This window comes from Arachis hypogaea, chromosome 4 (genome assembly GCF_003086295.3).
Source record: "Arachis hypogaea cultivar Tifrunner chromosome 4, arahy.Tifrunner.gnm2.J5K5, whole genome shotgun sequence".
Taxonomy (NCBI): domain Eukaryota; kingdom Viridiplantae; phylum Streptophyta; class Magnoliopsida; order Fabales; family Fabaceae; genus Arachis; species Arachis hypogaea.
This window is the reverse complement of record NC_092039.1, coordinates 73,614,406-73,632,285: the sequence shown is the minus strand read 5'-3', so window position 1 is coordinate 73,632,285 and position 17,880 is coordinate 73,614,406. Positions and strand designations below refer to the sequence as shown.

The following is a 17,880-nucleotide window of genomic DNA, read 5'->3' as shown; positions in this document are numbered from 1 at the left end:
CTGGTACTAAACTAATTCAGACGGTAAGAATTTATAATAAGAGCGTTATTTATATTATCCCTATTAAAATATATTTTTAAAAAGGAAAAATAATAAAATAAAATAGAAACATTCGATAAATTCACATCACAAGATCGTAAAATATAAAAAATTTTAAACTCTAAATTCTATAATTATCATGTCAGCATCCTTATTAACGGTATTAACTTTTAAATATAATTAAAATATATTTAAATCATTAGCAAGAAATTAAAATAAATTAAACGTTATTAAAGTATTTTTAAAAATTTTAAAAATTTTAAAAATAAAAAATATACTTTATCCAAAATTTAATTACTATCTTTTGTGCAATTTTATTTCCTTAATATTCAGTAGTCCTAAAAAACAAAACAAGAATAAAGCTAGCTAATACAAGCAGTTAGAAATTGAAATGATGAAATGGACTTACGGGGTACAGTCAATATCAACTTTTCCAGCATTGATGTTAGCTATCGTAGAGAAAGCTTCTTGAGAGAGATCAAATGTTCCCTGGCAGCCTGGAGAGGGACAAAGATCGACAACCTTGACGGTAACACTGGCGCCGGTGCACGGTTGAGTGACGCCGGCGTTGGTCGCACCTGTGCATGTGATCTTATACATTTGGCCACATGCACCTCCATTGTTGTATATTCCCTCCCTTGCAGCTGCAATCATCGTTCCCTCGTCCTCGTACCCGTAGCATGCGGATGCTGATGATTTTCCAAGTAGCATATCAAAGCACATCATTATCTTCATGTTATATATACATATCCAAAAGAAAAACTTTGGTCTTCTATCTAACGAATTTTTTATTTAAATAAATAAATTAAATGTAATAATTATCGAAATAAATAATTTAAAAAATATTTATTGATTTACATTTTTAAATTATTTTTTGTTAACAAAACGGAATCTTCTCATGCATGATGTTTAAATTCAGACTGTGATATTTTTTAAACGAGATATAATTTAAAAATGTAAATCACTAAATATTTTTTAAATTATTTATTTCGATAATTATTATATTTATTTTATTTATTTAAATAAAAAATCTCCTATCTAACTGGTGTGGCCTTACATAAAAGGTTCAAATTTCAAAAATACAAAAAAATTTAATACGGAGAAAATATATAAAACTAGCTAACTTTTAGTTAGTTAATAATAATTAATTTTTTTTAAATTTATAATTTAAAGTTTAAAATTAAAAAATTATTATTTAAGATCTAAAATTTAAAATAAATAAAATAATTTTTATAAAATTAATTGACATTGACGAAAAAAAAAACTTTCTAACGTTACGACATAGAAAAATTAGATTAATATTTAATATGTAATACATAGGTAAAAATTACTTATTTGAAATGTTTTATTAAATAAGTTAAATTAAGAAAATAATATAAATGTATATTATTCTAAAATTTTTTATTTTGATTAATTTTTTTATTCGTTTAGCTTCTTTATTGAGAAGAAGAGAAATAAATAAAGCTGCACTTGAACTCTTGAAGTAAGCATGAGATAGTTAAGAAACATGGACGTCGTCACGTCGGTTACTTAAGTGGGTTTAAAGGGCACTAACAGGCTTGTTAAGCAGCCTATCTTATCTTGTTAGTACTTACACAAATAATAAGATTATCTTTTACCAACACAAAATTAGAATTTAATTTTAATATAATATTAATAAAAAAAATTTATATGTATATTTAACTACGTATACGTCATCAAAATTAATTATTATTTAAATTGATCATGTGAATAATAATTTAAAAATGAATATATGCGATTGTAAGTGTAAAATTATATTATTAGTGCCACCCGAGCTTGCGCAGCAGAAACATGGCCTTCCAAGGCGAGCTCGCACTCGGAAAGCCAGGCGACCGCCGCGTTAGAGGCCGTCAACTTCTCCTCTGAAGTAGCTAGCTGGGCCTTCAACGTAGTCACCTCCGCCTTCACCCTCTCCATAGACTTAACAGCTCCTTAAAGCTTTCCCTCCAGGTTTCGGGCACTTGTCAAAACGGGCTCTGCCTTCTTCACAATCGCGGCAGCCCGGAGCAGAGTGCGGTACACCCACTTGGCCTGGGAGGCAAGGTCCCCGCCATCGAAAAACTCCTCTATCCCCGGGAGAAGCTGAGCGTCGATGAAGTAGCTGACATCAAAATTCTTCTCCATGACAGTAAGCACTCCCTCCGGGAAAGAGGTCGGTTTCCTCTTTCTGGGGTTGTCGACAATGGCGACTTCTGGACCTCCTCCCTCCCCCGAGGCCTCTTCTGCTGGGGAACCGGATTGGAGATGGTCCCAGCGACTTCCCCCTGAGGAGGGCAGGACTGAACCTCAGGACCAAGTGCAGCCGCGGGATCTACGGGAGGAGTGGTGGAGCTTTCCTCATAATCCCCAAGGAGGAACTTGGATAGTAGGTTGTCAAGACCAACTTGGTCGGCAGCCATGGATACTGCAGAATAAAAAACAAAACAAAAACCAGTTAAAATCATGACAAAACAAAGATGAACAAGAAAAGAAGGGGGTTAACGACCACCCGGTAACTCACAAATGTAGGCTTTGCCCATTTCAGGATCCCCCATCAAGAGGTGGGGATTGACGTGGTTTTTCCCGAACACGGCCAACAACACGTCGGCAATATTTTTGTTTTTTGGGGACAACTCTTTGTACGTCACCTTCGTGAATGCGTTAGCCCTCGCCCCAAAATCCCAGTAGGTCGGGATGCGGCGTTCCCCCTCCAGAGTCAGCCAGAAGGGGTGCCGACCTGTGGAGGGGCGAACCTTGAAATATTTATCTTTGAAACCATGGTAGTAGTCCTCGAATAGGCCAAAGATCCTCCGACCTTGGGCTAACCAAAATGACATGAAACCCTTCTTGGCTCTTCCCTCTTTGGAAGGATTTGTCAAAACAAAAAGAAACAAGAACACCTCCACGGAGGCCGGTAACTCTAGAAACTCGCAAACCATCTTGAAACAACGGATAGAGGCCCAGCTGTTTGGATGCATTTGAGATGGCACCACGTCACAACGGTTTAGCAGCGCCATTTGAAGGGGGAGACGAGAATGCGAATTTCCAAATTAGTGAACATCGCTTTGTACATCCAGATCCAATCAGCAATCCGGGCGGTGTGCAGGTTCAGATGGCATATCCGTTTCTGGTCATTAGGAACAAACACCTCATAGTTTGCCTCCTCGGGACCTCCCCTGCAGAGGTAATCCGCTTCACAGAACTCCATGAGTTCCTCTAAGGTCATCTGTGAGGGGGTGTCCTTCACGTCCGAGGACACCCAGACGTACCGATCTACAGGCGCTCGCGCGACAGGAACCCTCGCGACGCGGCGTTGAGCCATACCTATAGTGGGAGCACCACTCAAAATCAGTCTATGAGGTCGGGAAATTAGGACTAACACTAGAAACTATAGTTTGCCTATCCATAGTTAAATGAAGACTAAATCTACAGTCAAATGAAGGCTAAAACCCTAAAAACCAGAAACCTAACATGGTAATCCCCTAATATCTACCTAGCATTGGTCCAACTCAAGCATGCAATCCAACAAAATACACATTAAGTGCATGAAACCAAGCCAAGGAAAAGCAGCATAAACTCAAGATAAAATGTGGAAACAGGGAAAAAGAAGGTACTCACCGGAATAATAAAGATGATCAAAAGGGGCTGATGAATCCCAAAAGAATTTGGATGAAGTGAGCATTCACAGTGAAAAACCTCAGAGAGCATAGAAGGGAAATGAGGGGTGTGTGATTGTAATTTGAGAAAATGAAACGTAAAAGATGAAGGGAAAGGGAAACTGAGTAGTAACTGACGCCTAGAAGCGCGAAAGACAGTGGCAAGATGGACATTTTGCACAGGGTTCAAATCAGCCATTAAGAGCATTAAATGCTCGGTGCAAAGAACGAGGCGACAAAAGGCGTTCCCTTGAAGCAACGAGACCCACTCGCGCGTAGGGGGCACATCCCTACCACGAGTGGCAGCGAGCCGACCAAGCAACGATGCAACCAAAGGCGACTGAGAATGCGCCAACTACAGTGCTCGCAATCCTAGTTGGTGCGTTGGGGGCACTATTCCAGCCCGGCCCAGCTGACGTGTCGCCCCGGTCCGGGCGGCCGACACGGCGAGAACATGAGACCCAAACCAAGGGGAACACCCGAATATTCCCTCTCCTCCAGCAAGGCACATGACAGCTAGGGAGGAAAACTTTCTGGAAGGCAGGTCTGACCCTATGGGGCCCGCCGTAGGAGTAGAGTATATAAGGGGAGGGTCCTACCCTCCCCCACGGTACGTCACTATCCACTTACCTTTACTGCTATCTGTACGGGTTCTAACTTGGGCGTCAGAGTCCTTTTTGCAGGTGGCTCCCTCCTTACACCACAACAGCTCGGGAGATTGCAAGGCTCTGGCTCTTTACCCTTCGATACCAACCCGAGAGATCCACTCGTTTACCAACAGCCAGATCTAGATTTCTCCCATCTTGCTACCCGACCCATTTGGCAACTGAACCACCGAACAAATACAAATTAATTTTGTTAGATAATAATGGTCTTCTGGTCTTTTATATTTATATATATATGGCCAAACAAAATTATAAGAAGCGTCATGTTTATCGCCCTTGCTATTTCAACTCTTTTTTTTGCTTTTTTTCTTTATGTTGATTTTTTTATGTATAAATATACTCAAAATGAGAAGGCATGTATGACTATTTCACTGATTATTTGTTTGACAAATTGTAGTCCAAAAATGTCCCAATTTAGACATTCTACTACTGCTGATGAAAGCTGGACTTGTAGTAACTGGGTGAACCTTTTCAGATTGTGATTGAGCTTTGCTAAAGTCCCCAGTTAGAGGTGTCCAGAGCTCTTAAGCACACTCTTTTTGCTTTGGATCACGACTTTAACCACTCAGTCTCAAGCTTTTCACTTGGACCTGTATGCCACAAGCACATGGTTAGAGACAGCTTGATTTAGCCGCTTAGGCCTGGATTTTATTTCTTGGGCCCTCCTATCCATTGATGCTCAAAGCCTTGGATCCTTTTTACCCTTGCCTTTTAGTTTTAAGGGCTATTGGCTTTTTTTGCTTGCTTTTTCTTTTTCTTTCTCTTTTTTTCGCAAGCTTTGTTCTTCACTACTTTTTCTTGCTTCAAGAATCAGTTTTATGATTTTTCAGATTATCAATAACATTTCTCTTTTTCATCATTCTTTCAAGAGCCAACAATTTTAACATTCATAAACAACAAGATCAAAAATATGTACTGTTCAAGCATTCATTCAGAAAATAAAAGTATTGTCACCACATCAATATAATTAAACTAAATTCAAGGATGGATTCGAAACTCATGTACTTCTTGTTCTTTTGTATTAAAAACATTTTTCATTTAAGAGAGGAGAAGGATTCATGGAATTATTCATAGCCTTAAGACATAGACACTAGACACTAATGATAATGTAATAAAGACACAAACATAGACAAACATGAAGTTCAAAGACCAAAAAATAGAGAGATAAGAACAAGGAAGTTAAGGAATGAGTCCACCTTAGTGATGGTGGCACCTCTCCATGAAGAACCAATGGTGCTCTTTGAGCTCCTCTATGTCTCTTCCTTGCCTTTGTTGCTACATCCCTAGTGATTTTGGTGCTCCTATATATCCTTAGTTTCTCTCAATAATTGTGTGGAGGAAAATGTAGCCCCTGAGGTATCTCAGGGATTTCTTAATGAGGGAATTCCTCATGCTCTTATTGAGGTCCATGAGTGGGCTCTCTTGATGTGTAGTCAAATGCTCTACTACTGAGCTATGGACCCTTGAGATAAATCTCTCCATCTCTCATGACTCAGAGGTGGAAGCAATTGCCTTTCCTTTTCTCTTTCTAGAGGTTTCTCCGGCCTTAGGTGCCATAAGTGGTTATGGAAAAGCAAAAAAGCTATGGTTTTACCACACCAAACTTAGAATGTTGCTCGCCTTCGAGCAAAAGAAGAGAGAATAGAAGAAGAAGAAGAAGAAGAAGAAGAAGAAGAAGAAGAAGAAGAAGAAGAAGAAGAAGAAGAAGAAGAAGAAGAAGAAGAAGAAGAAGAAGAAGAAGAAGATATAGAGGAGAAGGAGAGAGATGTGTATTCGGCCAAGGGGGAGAAGAGAGAGTGGTGTTGTGTGAAAATGAAGAAGAATGGAGGGGTTTATATAGTGGAGGGAGAGGGGTTTGGTTCGGCCATCTAGGGTGGGTTTGGGTGGGAAAGAGATTTTGAATTTGAAGGTAGGTGGGGTTTATGGGGAAGAGTGGATGGATGTGAGTGGTGAAGAGAGAAGGTGAGTTGAGGTAGGTGGGGATCCTGTGGGGTCCACAGATCCTGAGGTGTCAAGGATTTATCATTCCTGCAATAATTAGGCGGGTAAAACGCCCTCTGCCTGCAATCCTGGCGTTTAACGCCAGGTTGATACTTGTTTCTGGCGTTAAACGCCAACTCAAAGCTTGTTTTGGGCGTTCAACACCAATCTGCACCATGTTTCTGGCGTTGAACGCCAATTCCATGCTTGTTTCTGGCGTTTAACGCCAGCTCTCCTCAGGGTGTAATCCTGGCATTTAAACGCTAGACTGCTGCTTGTTTCTGGCGTTGAACGCCAGATTCATGCTCTGTTCTGGTGTTGAATGCCAGCCAGATGCTCCTTACTAGCGTTTAAACACCAGTAAGCTCTTCCTCCAGGGTGTGCTGTTTCCTTTGCTATTTTTTATTCTGTTTTTGATTCTAGTATTTTTTTTGTGACTCCACATGATCATGAACCTAATAAAACATAAAAGAACAATAAAAATATAGATAAATAAAAATTGGGTTGCCTCCCAATAAGCGCTTCTTTAATGTCAATAGCTTGACAGTGAGCTCTCATGGAGCTTCACAGATTTTCAGAGTATTGTTAGGACCTCCCAACACCAAACTTAGAGTTTGAATGTGGGGGTTCAACACCAAACTTAGAGTTTGGTTGTGGCCTCCAAATACCAAACTTAGAGTTTGATTGTGGGGGTTTTGTTTGACTCTGTATTGAGAGAAGCTTATCGTGCGTCTTTTCTATGTTTACAGAAGGATAGCCTTGGGCCTTAAACACAAGGTAGTCCCCATTCAATTGAAGGACTAATTCTCCTCTGTTAACATCAATCACAGCTCCTGTTGTGGCTAGGAAAGGTCTTCCAAGGATGATACATTCATCCTTCTCCTTCCTAGTGTCTAAGATTATGAAATCAGCAGGGATGTAAAGTCCTTTAACCTTCACTAACACGTCCTCTACCATTCCATAAGCTTGTCTTATTGACTTGTCTGCCATTTTTAATGATAATGTGGCAGCCTGTACCTCAAAGATCCCTAGTTTCTCCATTACAGAGAGTGGCATAAGATTTATACCTGACCCCAGGTCACACAGAGCCTTCTTAAAAGTCATGGTGCCTATGGTACAGGGTATTAAGAATTTACCAGGATCTTGTTTCTTTTGAGGTAAAGTTTGCTGAATCCATGTATCTAGTTCACTAATGAGCAAGGGAGGTGCATCTTCCCAAGTCTCATTACCAAACAACTTGGCATTCAGCTTCATGATAGCTCCTAGATATTGAGCAACTTGCTCTCCAGTTACATCTTCATCCTCTTCAAAGGAAGAATAGTTTTCAGAGATCATGAATGGCAGAAGGAAGTTTAGTGGAATCTCTATGGTCTCTATGTGAGCCTCAGATTCCTCTAGGTCCTCAATAAAGAACTTCTTCTTGTCTGGGAGACATCCCATGAGGTCTTTCTCATTGGGATTCACGTCCTCCCCTTCCTCTCTAGGTTCGGCCATTTTGATTATGTCAATAGCCTTGCACTCTCTTTTTGGATTCTCTTCAGTATTGCTTGGGAGAGTACTAGGAGGAGTTTCAGTGATTTTCTTACTCAGCTGGCCCACTTGTCCTCCAAATTTCTGATGGATGACCTTGTTTCATTCATGAAACATAAAGTGTCCTTAGACAGATTAGAGACTATATTTGCTAAGCTAGAGGAGCTCTGCTCAGAATGCTCTGTCTGTTACTGAGAAGATGATGGAAAAGGCTTGTTATTACTGAGCCTATTTCTTCCACCATTATTAAAGCCTTATTGGGGCTTTTGTTGATCCTTCCATGAGAAGTTTGGATGATTTCTCCAGGAAGAATTATAGGTGTTCCCATAGGGTTCACCCATGTAATTCACCTCTACCATTGCAGGGTTCTCAGGATCATAAGCTTCTTCTTTAGAAGATGCCTCTTTAGTACTGTTGGATGCATTTTACCATCCATTCAGACTTTGAGAAATCATGTTGACTTGCTGAGTCAACATTTTGTTCTGAGCCAATATGGCATTCAGAGCATCAATTTCAAGAACTCCCTTCCTCTGAGGCGTCCCATTACTCACAGAATTCCTCTCAGAAGTGTACATGAATTGGTTATTCGCAACCATGTCAATAAGTTCTTGAGCTTCTGCAGGCGTTTTCTTTAGGTGAATGGATCCACCTGCAGAATGGTCCAGTGACATCTTAAAGAACTCAGATAGACCATAATAGAATATATCCAAAATGGTCCACTCTGAAAGCATATCAGAAGGACACCTTTTGGTCATCTGCTTGTATCTTTTCCAAGCTTCATAGAGGGATTCACCATCTTTTTGTTTAAAGGTCTGAACATCCACTCTAAGCTTGCTTAGCTTTTGAGGAGGAAAGAACTTAGCCAAGAAGGCCGTGACCAGCTTATCCCAAGAGTCCATGCTATCTTTAGGTTGTGAGTCCAACCATGTTCTAGCTCTGTCTCTTACAGTAAAAGGGAAAAGTATGAGCCTGTAGACTTCAGGATCTACTCCATTAGTCTTAACAGTCTCACAGATTTGCAAGAACTCAGTTAAAAACTGATAGGGATCTTCTGATGAAAGTCCATGAAACTTGCAGTTCTGTTGCATTAGAGCAACTAGTTGAGGCTTCAGCTCAAAATTGTTTACTCCAATGGCAGGGATTGAGATGCTTCTTCCATTAAACTTGGAAGTAGGTGTAGTATAATCACCAAGCATCCTCCTTGCATTATTATTTTCGGCTGCCATCTCCTCTTCCTTTTCGAAAATTTCTGTAAGGTTGTCTCTGGATTGTTGTAATTTAGCTTCTCTTAGTTTCCTTTTCAAAGTCCTTTTAGGTTCAGGATCTGCTTCAACAAGAATGTCCTTGTCCTTGCTCATGCTCATATGAAAAAGAAGGGAACAGAAAATAATAATAGGGATCCTCTTTACCACAGTAGAGAGATTCCTTTATGTTAGTAGAAGAAGAAAAGAATAGATGAAGAAAAAGAGGAAAATTCAAACTCAGAGAGGAAGAGGGGGTTCGAATTTTAAGATGAAGAGAAGTGTTAGTAAATGAATAAATAAATAGAAAGAGATTAGAGAGAAGAGTTTTCGAAAATTAACTAAAATAAAAGAAAAATATTAAAGTTAAAATTCAAAAATTAAGAAAAGGAATAAAATAAAAATTAAAATTTGAAATAATTAGTTAATTAAAAAGAATTTTGAAAAAGAGTGAGGAATTTTCGAAAATTAGAAAGAGAAAAGTAGTTAGGTGGTTTTGAAAAAGATAAGAAACAAACAAAAAGTCAATTAGTAAGTTGAAAAAGATTTGAAAATTAATTTTAAAAAGATAAGAAGTTAGAAAAGATTTTGAAATTGATTTTGAAAAGGCTATGATTTAAAAAGATATGATTGAAAAACATTTGATTTTTAAAATTAAAATTGATTACTTGACTAACAAGAAACTAAAAGATATGATTCTAGAATTTAAAGATTGAACATTTCTTAACAATAAAGTAACAAACTTCAAATTTTTGAATCAATCATATTAATTGTTAGTAAAGTTTTCGAAAATTATGAAATAAAGATAAGAAAAAGATTTTGAAAAATATTTTTAAATTTTCGAAAGTCATAAAAGAAAAATGAAAAAGATTTGATTTTTGAAAAGGTTTTAAAAAGATAGGATTTTAAAAATTGAAAATTTGACTTGACTTATATGAAATATCTAAGTTTTAAAAATTTTGACTAAGTCAACTCAAATTTTCGAAATTTATGAGAAAAAAAGGAAAAGATATTTTTTTATTTTTGAATTTTTAATGAGGAGAGAGAAAAATAATAAAAATGACTCACAACATGAAAATTATGAATTAAAACACATGATGCATGCAAGAACACTATGAATATCAAGATGAACACTGATGAGCGGATAATTTATACGCTTTTTGGCATTGTTTTTAGATAGTTTTTAGTATAATCTAGCTATTTTAGGATGTTTTCATTAGTTTTTATGCTTAATTTACATTTTTGGACTTTACTATGAGTTTGTGTGTTTTTCTATGATTTCAGGTAATTTCTGGCTGAAATTGAGGGACCTGAGTAAAACTCTGATAAAAGGCTGACAAAGGACTGCTGATGCTGTTAGATTCTGACCTCCCTGCACTCGAAATGGATTTTCTAGAGCTACAAAAATTCAAATGACAAGATCTCAACGGCGTTGAAAAGTAGACATCCAGAGCTTTCCAGCAATATATAATAGTCTATACTTTATTTGTGATTAGACGACGTAAACTGGCGCTCATTGCCAGTTCCATGCTGCATTCTGGGGTCAAATGCCAGAAACACGTCACAAACCAGAGTTGAACGCCAAAAACACGTTACAACTTGGCGTTCAACTCCAAAAGAAGCCTCAGCTCGTGTAAATTTCAAGCTCAGCCCAAGCACACACCAAGTAGGTCCCGGAAGTAGATTTCTGCATCAATTACTTACTTCTGTAAACCCTAGTAGCTAGTCTAGTATAAATAAGACTTTTTACTATTGTATTCGGTGTCTTTGACCATTCGGTCTTTTGACCATAGGTCTTTCTCCCTATTTTCGAATTCATATCATATTTTGGAGGCTGGCCATTCGGCCATGCCTGGACCTTCACTTATGTATTTTTAACGGTGGAGCCTCTACACACCATAGATTAAGGGTGTGGAGCTCTGCTGTACCTCAAGTTTTGATGCATTTACTACTATTTTCTATTCAATTCGATTTATTTCTGTTCTAAGATACCATTCGTACTTCAACCTGATGGATGTGATGATCCGTGACATTCATCATCATCCGTCCCTATGAACGCGTGCCTGACAACCACTTCCGTTCTGCAAGCGAAAGCTAGAGTGTGTATCTCTTGGATTCCTGATGCACGACACATGGTTGCCCTCGCCTGACAACCGAGCCTTCCATTCCGTGAGATCAGAGTCTTCGTGGTATAAGCTAGAATTGATGGTGGCATTCATGAGAATTCGGAAAGTCTAAACCTTGTCTGTGGTATTCCGAGTAGGATTCCGGGATTGAATGACTGTGACGAGCTTCAAACTCGCGATTGTTGATGACAAACGCAAAAGAATCAAGGGATTCTATTCCAACATGACCGAGAACCGACAGATGATTAGCCGTGCCATGACAGAGCATTTGGACCTTTTTCATTGAGAGGATGGGATGTAGCCATTGACAACGGTGATGCCCTACATACAGCTTGCCATGGAAAGGAGTAAGAAGGATTGGATGAAGGCAGTAGGAAAGCAGAGATTCAGAAGGAGCACAGCATCTTCATACGCCTATCTGAAATTCCCATCGATGATCTACATAAGTATTTCTATCTTTATTTTCAGTTTTTTATTATTATTATTCGAAAACTCCATAACCATTTATTATCCACCTGACTGAGATTTACAAGATGACCATAGCTCGCTTCATATCAACAATCTCTGTGGGATCGACCCTGACTCACATAAGGTTTATTACTTAGACGACCCAGTACACTTGCTGGTTAGTTGAGCGAAGTTGTGAAATTATGTTTAGACCATGGTATTGAGCACCAAGTTTTTGGGGCCATTACCTGGGAATCAATTTCGAACAACAATTTAAGTATGAATCACAATTTCGTCCACCAAGTTTTTGACGCCGTTGCCGGGGATTGTTGAATTCGGACAACTGACGGTTCATCTTGTTGCTCAGATTAGGTAATTTTCTTTTTGTTTTATTTTCAAAAAATTTTTCAAAAAAAAAGTATTTCTCATCTGTTTTCGAAAATTATTCTAAATTTTTAAGAATGAATTCTAGTGTTTCATGAAGCATGTTGAAGCCTGGCTGGCTGTAAAGCCATATCCAAATTCTTTTGGATTGAGGCTTCCAACCACCAGCATAGAGGCAAGTTAATTGAAATATCAGCTGTTGTATGACTGATTTATATCCTAAAGCTGGCTGGCTATTAAGCCATGTCCAACCCTTGGATTGGAGCTTTAGGCTAATAGTGAAAGATTCCTGGAATTCTTCTTAAAAATTTTGAATTTCTTATTTTCCTTTTCCTATATGTTTTTCGAAAAATATAAAATAAAATCCAAAAAAATAATAAAATTATAAAAATCAAAAATATTTTTGTGTTTTTTATTTGAGTCCTGAGTCAATTTATAAGTTTGGTGTCAATTGCATATTCATATTGTTCTTGCATTTTTCGAAAATTCATGCATTCATACTGTTCTTCATGATCTTCAAGTTGTTCTTGGTAAGTCTTCTTGTTTCATCTTTAAATTTTCTTGTTTCGTGTTGTATGATGTTTTTCATGTGCATTTTTGCATTCATAGTGTCTAAGCAGTAAAGATTTCTAAGTTTGGTATCTTGCATGTTTTCTTTTCATCAAAGATTTTTCAAAAATATGTTCTTAATGTTCATCATGATCTTCAAAGTGTTCTTGGTGTTCATCTTGACATTCATAGTGTTCTTGCATGCATCATGTGTTTTGATTCATAATTTTCATGTTGTGAGTCATTTTTTTTATGTTTTTCTCTCTCATAATTAAAAAATTCAAAAATAAAAAAAATATCTTTTCCTTTTTTCTCTCAAAATTTCGAAAATTTGGGTTGACTTAGTCAAAAAAAATTTAAAATTAGTTGTTTCTTGTAAGTCAAGTCAAACTTTCAATTTTAAAAAGCTTATCTTTTCAAAATCTTTTTCAACTTTCAAATCTTTTTCATTTTTCTTTTATGATTTTCGAAAATTTCAAAAATTATTTTCAAAATCTTTTCTTAATTTTACTTCAAAAATTTTTGAAACTTAACTAACAAATAATGTGATTGGTTCAAAAATTTGAAGTTTGTTACTTTCTTGTTAAGAAAGGTTCAATCTTTAAATTCTAGAATCATATTTTTTAGTTTCTTGTTAGTCAAGTAATTAATTTTAATTTTAAAAAAATTTAATCTTTTCCAACCATATCCTTTTAATCATATCTTTTTATCATATCTTTTTCAAAATTTGATCTTTTTCAAAAATTTGATTTCAAAATATCTTCTTATCTTATATTTTCAAATTTGACTTTCAAATCTTTTTCAACTAACTATTTGACTTTTTGTTTATTTCTTATCTTTTTCAAAACCACCTAACAACTTTTCTCTCTCTAATTTTCGAAAATACTTCCCTCTTTTTCAAAAATTCTTTTTAATTAACTAATTATTTTAAATTTTAATTTTAATTTTATTTCTTATCTTAATTTTCGAAAATCATTAACTCCTTTTCAAAATTGTTTTCGAAAACTTCTCTCTCATCTTATTCTATTTATTCATTCATTTACTAACACTTCTCTTCATCTCAAATCACTGCCCTTATCCTCACCCTTGTGTTTGGATTCTCCTTTCTTTATCCCCTTTCTTCTTCTACTAATAATAAGGAACCTCTTTACTGTGACATAGAGGATTTCTCTTCTTTTTCTGTTCTCTTCTCTTTCATATGAGCAGGAACAAGGAAAAAGGCATTCTTGTTGAAGCTGATCCAGAACCTGAAAGGACTCTGAAGAGGAAACTAAGAGAAGCTAAATTACAACAATCCAGAGACAACCTTGCTGAAATTTTCAAACAAGAAAAGGAGATGGCAGCCAAACCCAACAACAATAATGCAAGAAGGATGCTTGGTGATTATATTGCACCTACGTCCAAGTTTGATGGAAGAAGCATCTCAATTCCTGCCATTAGAGCAAACAATTTTGAGCTGAAACCTCAATTAGTTGCTCTAATGCAACAGAACTGCAAGTTTCATGGACTTCCATCAGAAGATCCCTATCAGTTCTTAACTGAGTTCTTGCAGATCTATGAGACTGTTAAGACTAATGGAGTAGATCCTGAAGTCTACAGGCTCATGCTTTTCCCTTTTGCTGTAAGAGACAGAGCTAGAACATGATTGGACTCTCAACCTAAAGATAGCCTGGATTCCTGGGATAAGCTGGTCACGGCCTTCTTGGCTAAGTTCTTTCCTCCTCAAAAGCTGAGCAAGCTTAGAGTGGATGTTCAGACCTTCAAACAAAAAGATGGTGAATCCCTCTATGAAGCTTGGGAAAGATACAAGCAGATAACCAAAAGATGTCCTTCTGACATGTTTTCAGAATGGACCATGATAGATATATTCTATTATGGTCTATCTGAGTTCTCTAAGATGTCACTGGACCATTCTGCAGGTGGATCCATTCACCTAAAGAAAATGCCTACAGAGGCTCAAGAACTTATTAATATGGTTGCAAATAACTAGTTCATGTACACTTCTGAGAGGAATTCCGTGAATAATGGGATGCCTCAAAGGAAGGGAGTTCTTGAAATTGATGCTCTGAATGCCATATTGGCTCAAAACAAAATGTTGACTCAGCAAGTCAACATGATTTCTCAAAGTCTGAGTGGATGGCAAAATGCATCCAACAGTACTAAAGAGGCATCTTCTGAAGAAGAAGCTTATGATCCTGAGAATCCTGCAATGGCAGAGGTAAATTACATGGGTGAACCTTATGGAAACACCTATAATTCATCATGGAGAAATCATCCAAATTTCTCATGGAAGGATCAACAAAATCCCCAACAAGGCTTTAATAATGGTGGAAGAAATAGGCTCAGCAATATCAAGCCTTATCCATCATCTTCTCAGCAACAGACAGAAAATTCTGAACAGAGCACCTCTAACTTAGCAAACTTAGTCTCTGATCTGTCTAAGGCCACTTTAAGTTTCATGAGTGAGACAAGGTCCTCCATCAGAAATTTGGAGGCACAAGTAGGCTAGCTGAGTAAAAAAGTAACTAAAACTCCTCCTAGTACTCTCCCAAGTAATACTGAAGAGAATCCAAAAAGAGAGTGCAAGGTCATTGACATAATCAAAATGGCCGAACCTAGGGAGGAAGGAGAGGACGTGAATCCCAATTAAGAAGACCTCATGGGACGTCTCTCAAGCAAGAAGGAGTTCCCTATTGAGGACCCAAAGGAATTTGAGGCTCATATAGAGACCATAGAGATTCCACTAAACCTCATTTTGCCATTCATGAGCTCTGAAGACTATTCTTCCTCTGAAGAGGATGAAGATGTAACTGGAGAGCAAGTTGCTCAATATCTAGGAGCTATCATGAAGCTAAATGCCAAGTTGTTTGGTAATGAGACTTGGGACGGTGAACCTCCCTTGCTTATTGGTGAACTAGATACATGGGTTCAGCAAACTTTACCTCAAAAGAAACAAGATCCTGGTAAATTCATAATACCCTGCACCATAGGCACCATGATCTTTGAAAGAGCTCTGTGTGACCTAGGGTCAGGCATAAATCTTATGCCACTCTCTGTAATGGAGAAGCTGAGAATTATTGAGGTACAGCCTGCCATATTCTCATTACAAATGGCAAACAAGTCAGTAAGACAAGTTTATGGATTAGTAAAAGACGTATTGGTAAAGGTTGAAGGCCTTTACATCCCTGCTGATTTCATAATCTTAGACACTAGGAAGGAGGAGGATGAATGCATCATCCTTGGAAGATCTTTCCTAGCCACAGCAGGAGCTGTGATAGATGTTAACAGAGGAGAATTAGTCATTCAATTGAATGGGGACTACCTTGTGTTTAAGGCTCAAAGATCTTCTTCTTTAACAATGGAGAGGAAGCATGAAAAGCTTCTCTCAGTACAGAGTCAAATAAAGCCGCCACAATCAAACTCTAAGTTTGGTGTTGGGAGTCTACAACATTGACCTGATCACCTATGAGGCTCCATGAGAGCCCACTGTCAAGCTAGTGACATTAAAAAAGCGCTTATTGGGAGGCAATCCAATTTTTATTTATCTAATTTTATTTTTTCTTTTATTGTTCTTTAATGCTTTATTAGGTTCATGATCATGTGGAGTCACGAAAAAAATACTAAAATTAAAAATAGAATCAAAAATTGCAGAAGAAAAATCACACCCTGGAGGAAGGACTTACTGGCGTTCAAACGCGAGTAAGGAGCATCTGGCTGGCGTTCAACGCCAGAACAGAGCATGGATCTGGCGTTGAACGCCAGAAAGAAGCAGCATCCTGGCGTTTGAACGCCAGGAATATACCCTGAGGAGAGCTGGCGCTGAACGCCAGAAACAAGCATAGAACTGGCGTTCAACGCCAGAAACATGCTGCAGTTGGGCGTTGAATGCCCAACATAAGCATCACTTCGGCGATTAAATGCCAGAATTGTATGCAAAGGCATTTTACATGCTTAATTGGTGCAGGGATGTAAATCATTGATACCTCAGGATCTGTGGACCCCACAGGATCCCACCTACCTCAACTCACCCTCTCTCCTCTTCTTCACATTCATCCTCTTTTCCCCATAAACACTCTTCCCCAAAAATCCTTCACCAATCACCTCAATCTCTCTTTCCAATTACCCCCCTTCACCACTCACATCCTCCCACTCTTCTCCATAAACCCCACCTACCTTCAAAATTCAAAATCACTTTCCCACCCAACCCATTCTTCTTCATTTTCACACAACACAACCCTCTCTTCTCCTCCTTGGCCAAAACACAACCTTCTCTCCCTCTCCTCCATATCTTCTTTTTCTTCATCTATTCTTTCTTCTCTTGCTCGAGGGCGAGCAATATTCTAAGTTTGGTGTGGTAAAAGCATAGCTTTTTTATTTTTCCATAACCATTGATGGCACCTAAGGCCAGAGAAACCTAAAAAAAAAAGATAGAAAAGGGAAGACAAAAAATTTTTCCATCTCAAGGGTCCATAGCTCATTAGAAGAGCATTTGACTGCACATCACGAGAGCATGAGGAATTCCCTCATCAAGAAATCCCTGAGATACCTCAGGGGATACATTCTCCTCCACACAATTATTGGGAGCAACTAAGGATATGAGCACCAAAATCACTAGGGATCAAGCAACAGAGGCAAGGAAGAGACATAGAGAAGCTCAAGAGCACCTTTGGTTCTTTAAGAGGAAGATGTCACCCACACTAAGGTGGACTCATTCCTTAATCTCCTTGTCTATTTATTTGCTATTTTTTTATTTTTATGCTTAATGTTTATTTATGTTAGTTTATTTCCTACATGATCATTAGCATTTAGTAGCTATGTCTTAAGGCTATGAATAAATCCATAAATCCTTCATCTCTATTAAATGAAAAATGTTTTAATACAAAAAGAACAAGAAGTACATGAGTTTCGAATTTATCCTTGAATTTAGTTTAATTATATTGATGTGGTGACAATACTTTTTGTTTTCTGAATGAATGCTTGAACAGTGCATATTTTTTATCTTGTTGTTTATGAATGTTAAAATTGTTGGCTCTTGAAAGAATGATGAACAAAGAGAAATGCTATTGATAATATGATAAATCATGAAATTGTTTCTTGAAGCAAGAAAAAGCAGTGAAAAAGCAAAAGCTTGCGAAAAAAAATTTGGAAAAAAAATAAATTGAAAGAAAAAGAAAAAGCAAGCAGAAAAAGCTAATAGCCCTTAAAACCAAAAGGCAAGGGTAAAAAGGATCCAAGGCTTTGAGCATCAATGGATAGGAGGGCC

At 37.6% G+C, this 17,880-nt stretch overlaps 2 non-coding genes across 2 annotated transcripts; one reads left to right on the top strand and one right to left on the bottom strand.

The window, feature by feature from the left end:
* Nucleotides 1-8,595: 8,595 nt before the first annotated feature.
* On the top strand, nucleotides 8,596-8,703 carry LOC112799230 (small nucleolar RNA R71). The gene has a single exon (XR_003200805.1). It is a non-coding gene; the product is annotated as a small nucleolar RNA R71 (small nucleolar RNA).
* A 5,649-nt stretch (nucleotides 8,704-14,352) lies between these two features.
* LOC112799383 (small nucleolar RNA R71) lies at nucleotides 14,353-14,456 on the bottom strand. Its single transcript, XR_003200964.1, has one exon. It is a non-coding gene; the product is annotated as a small nucleolar RNA R71 (small nucleolar RNA).
* Between the last annotated feature and the right edge of the window lie 3,424 nt (nucleotides 14,457-17,880).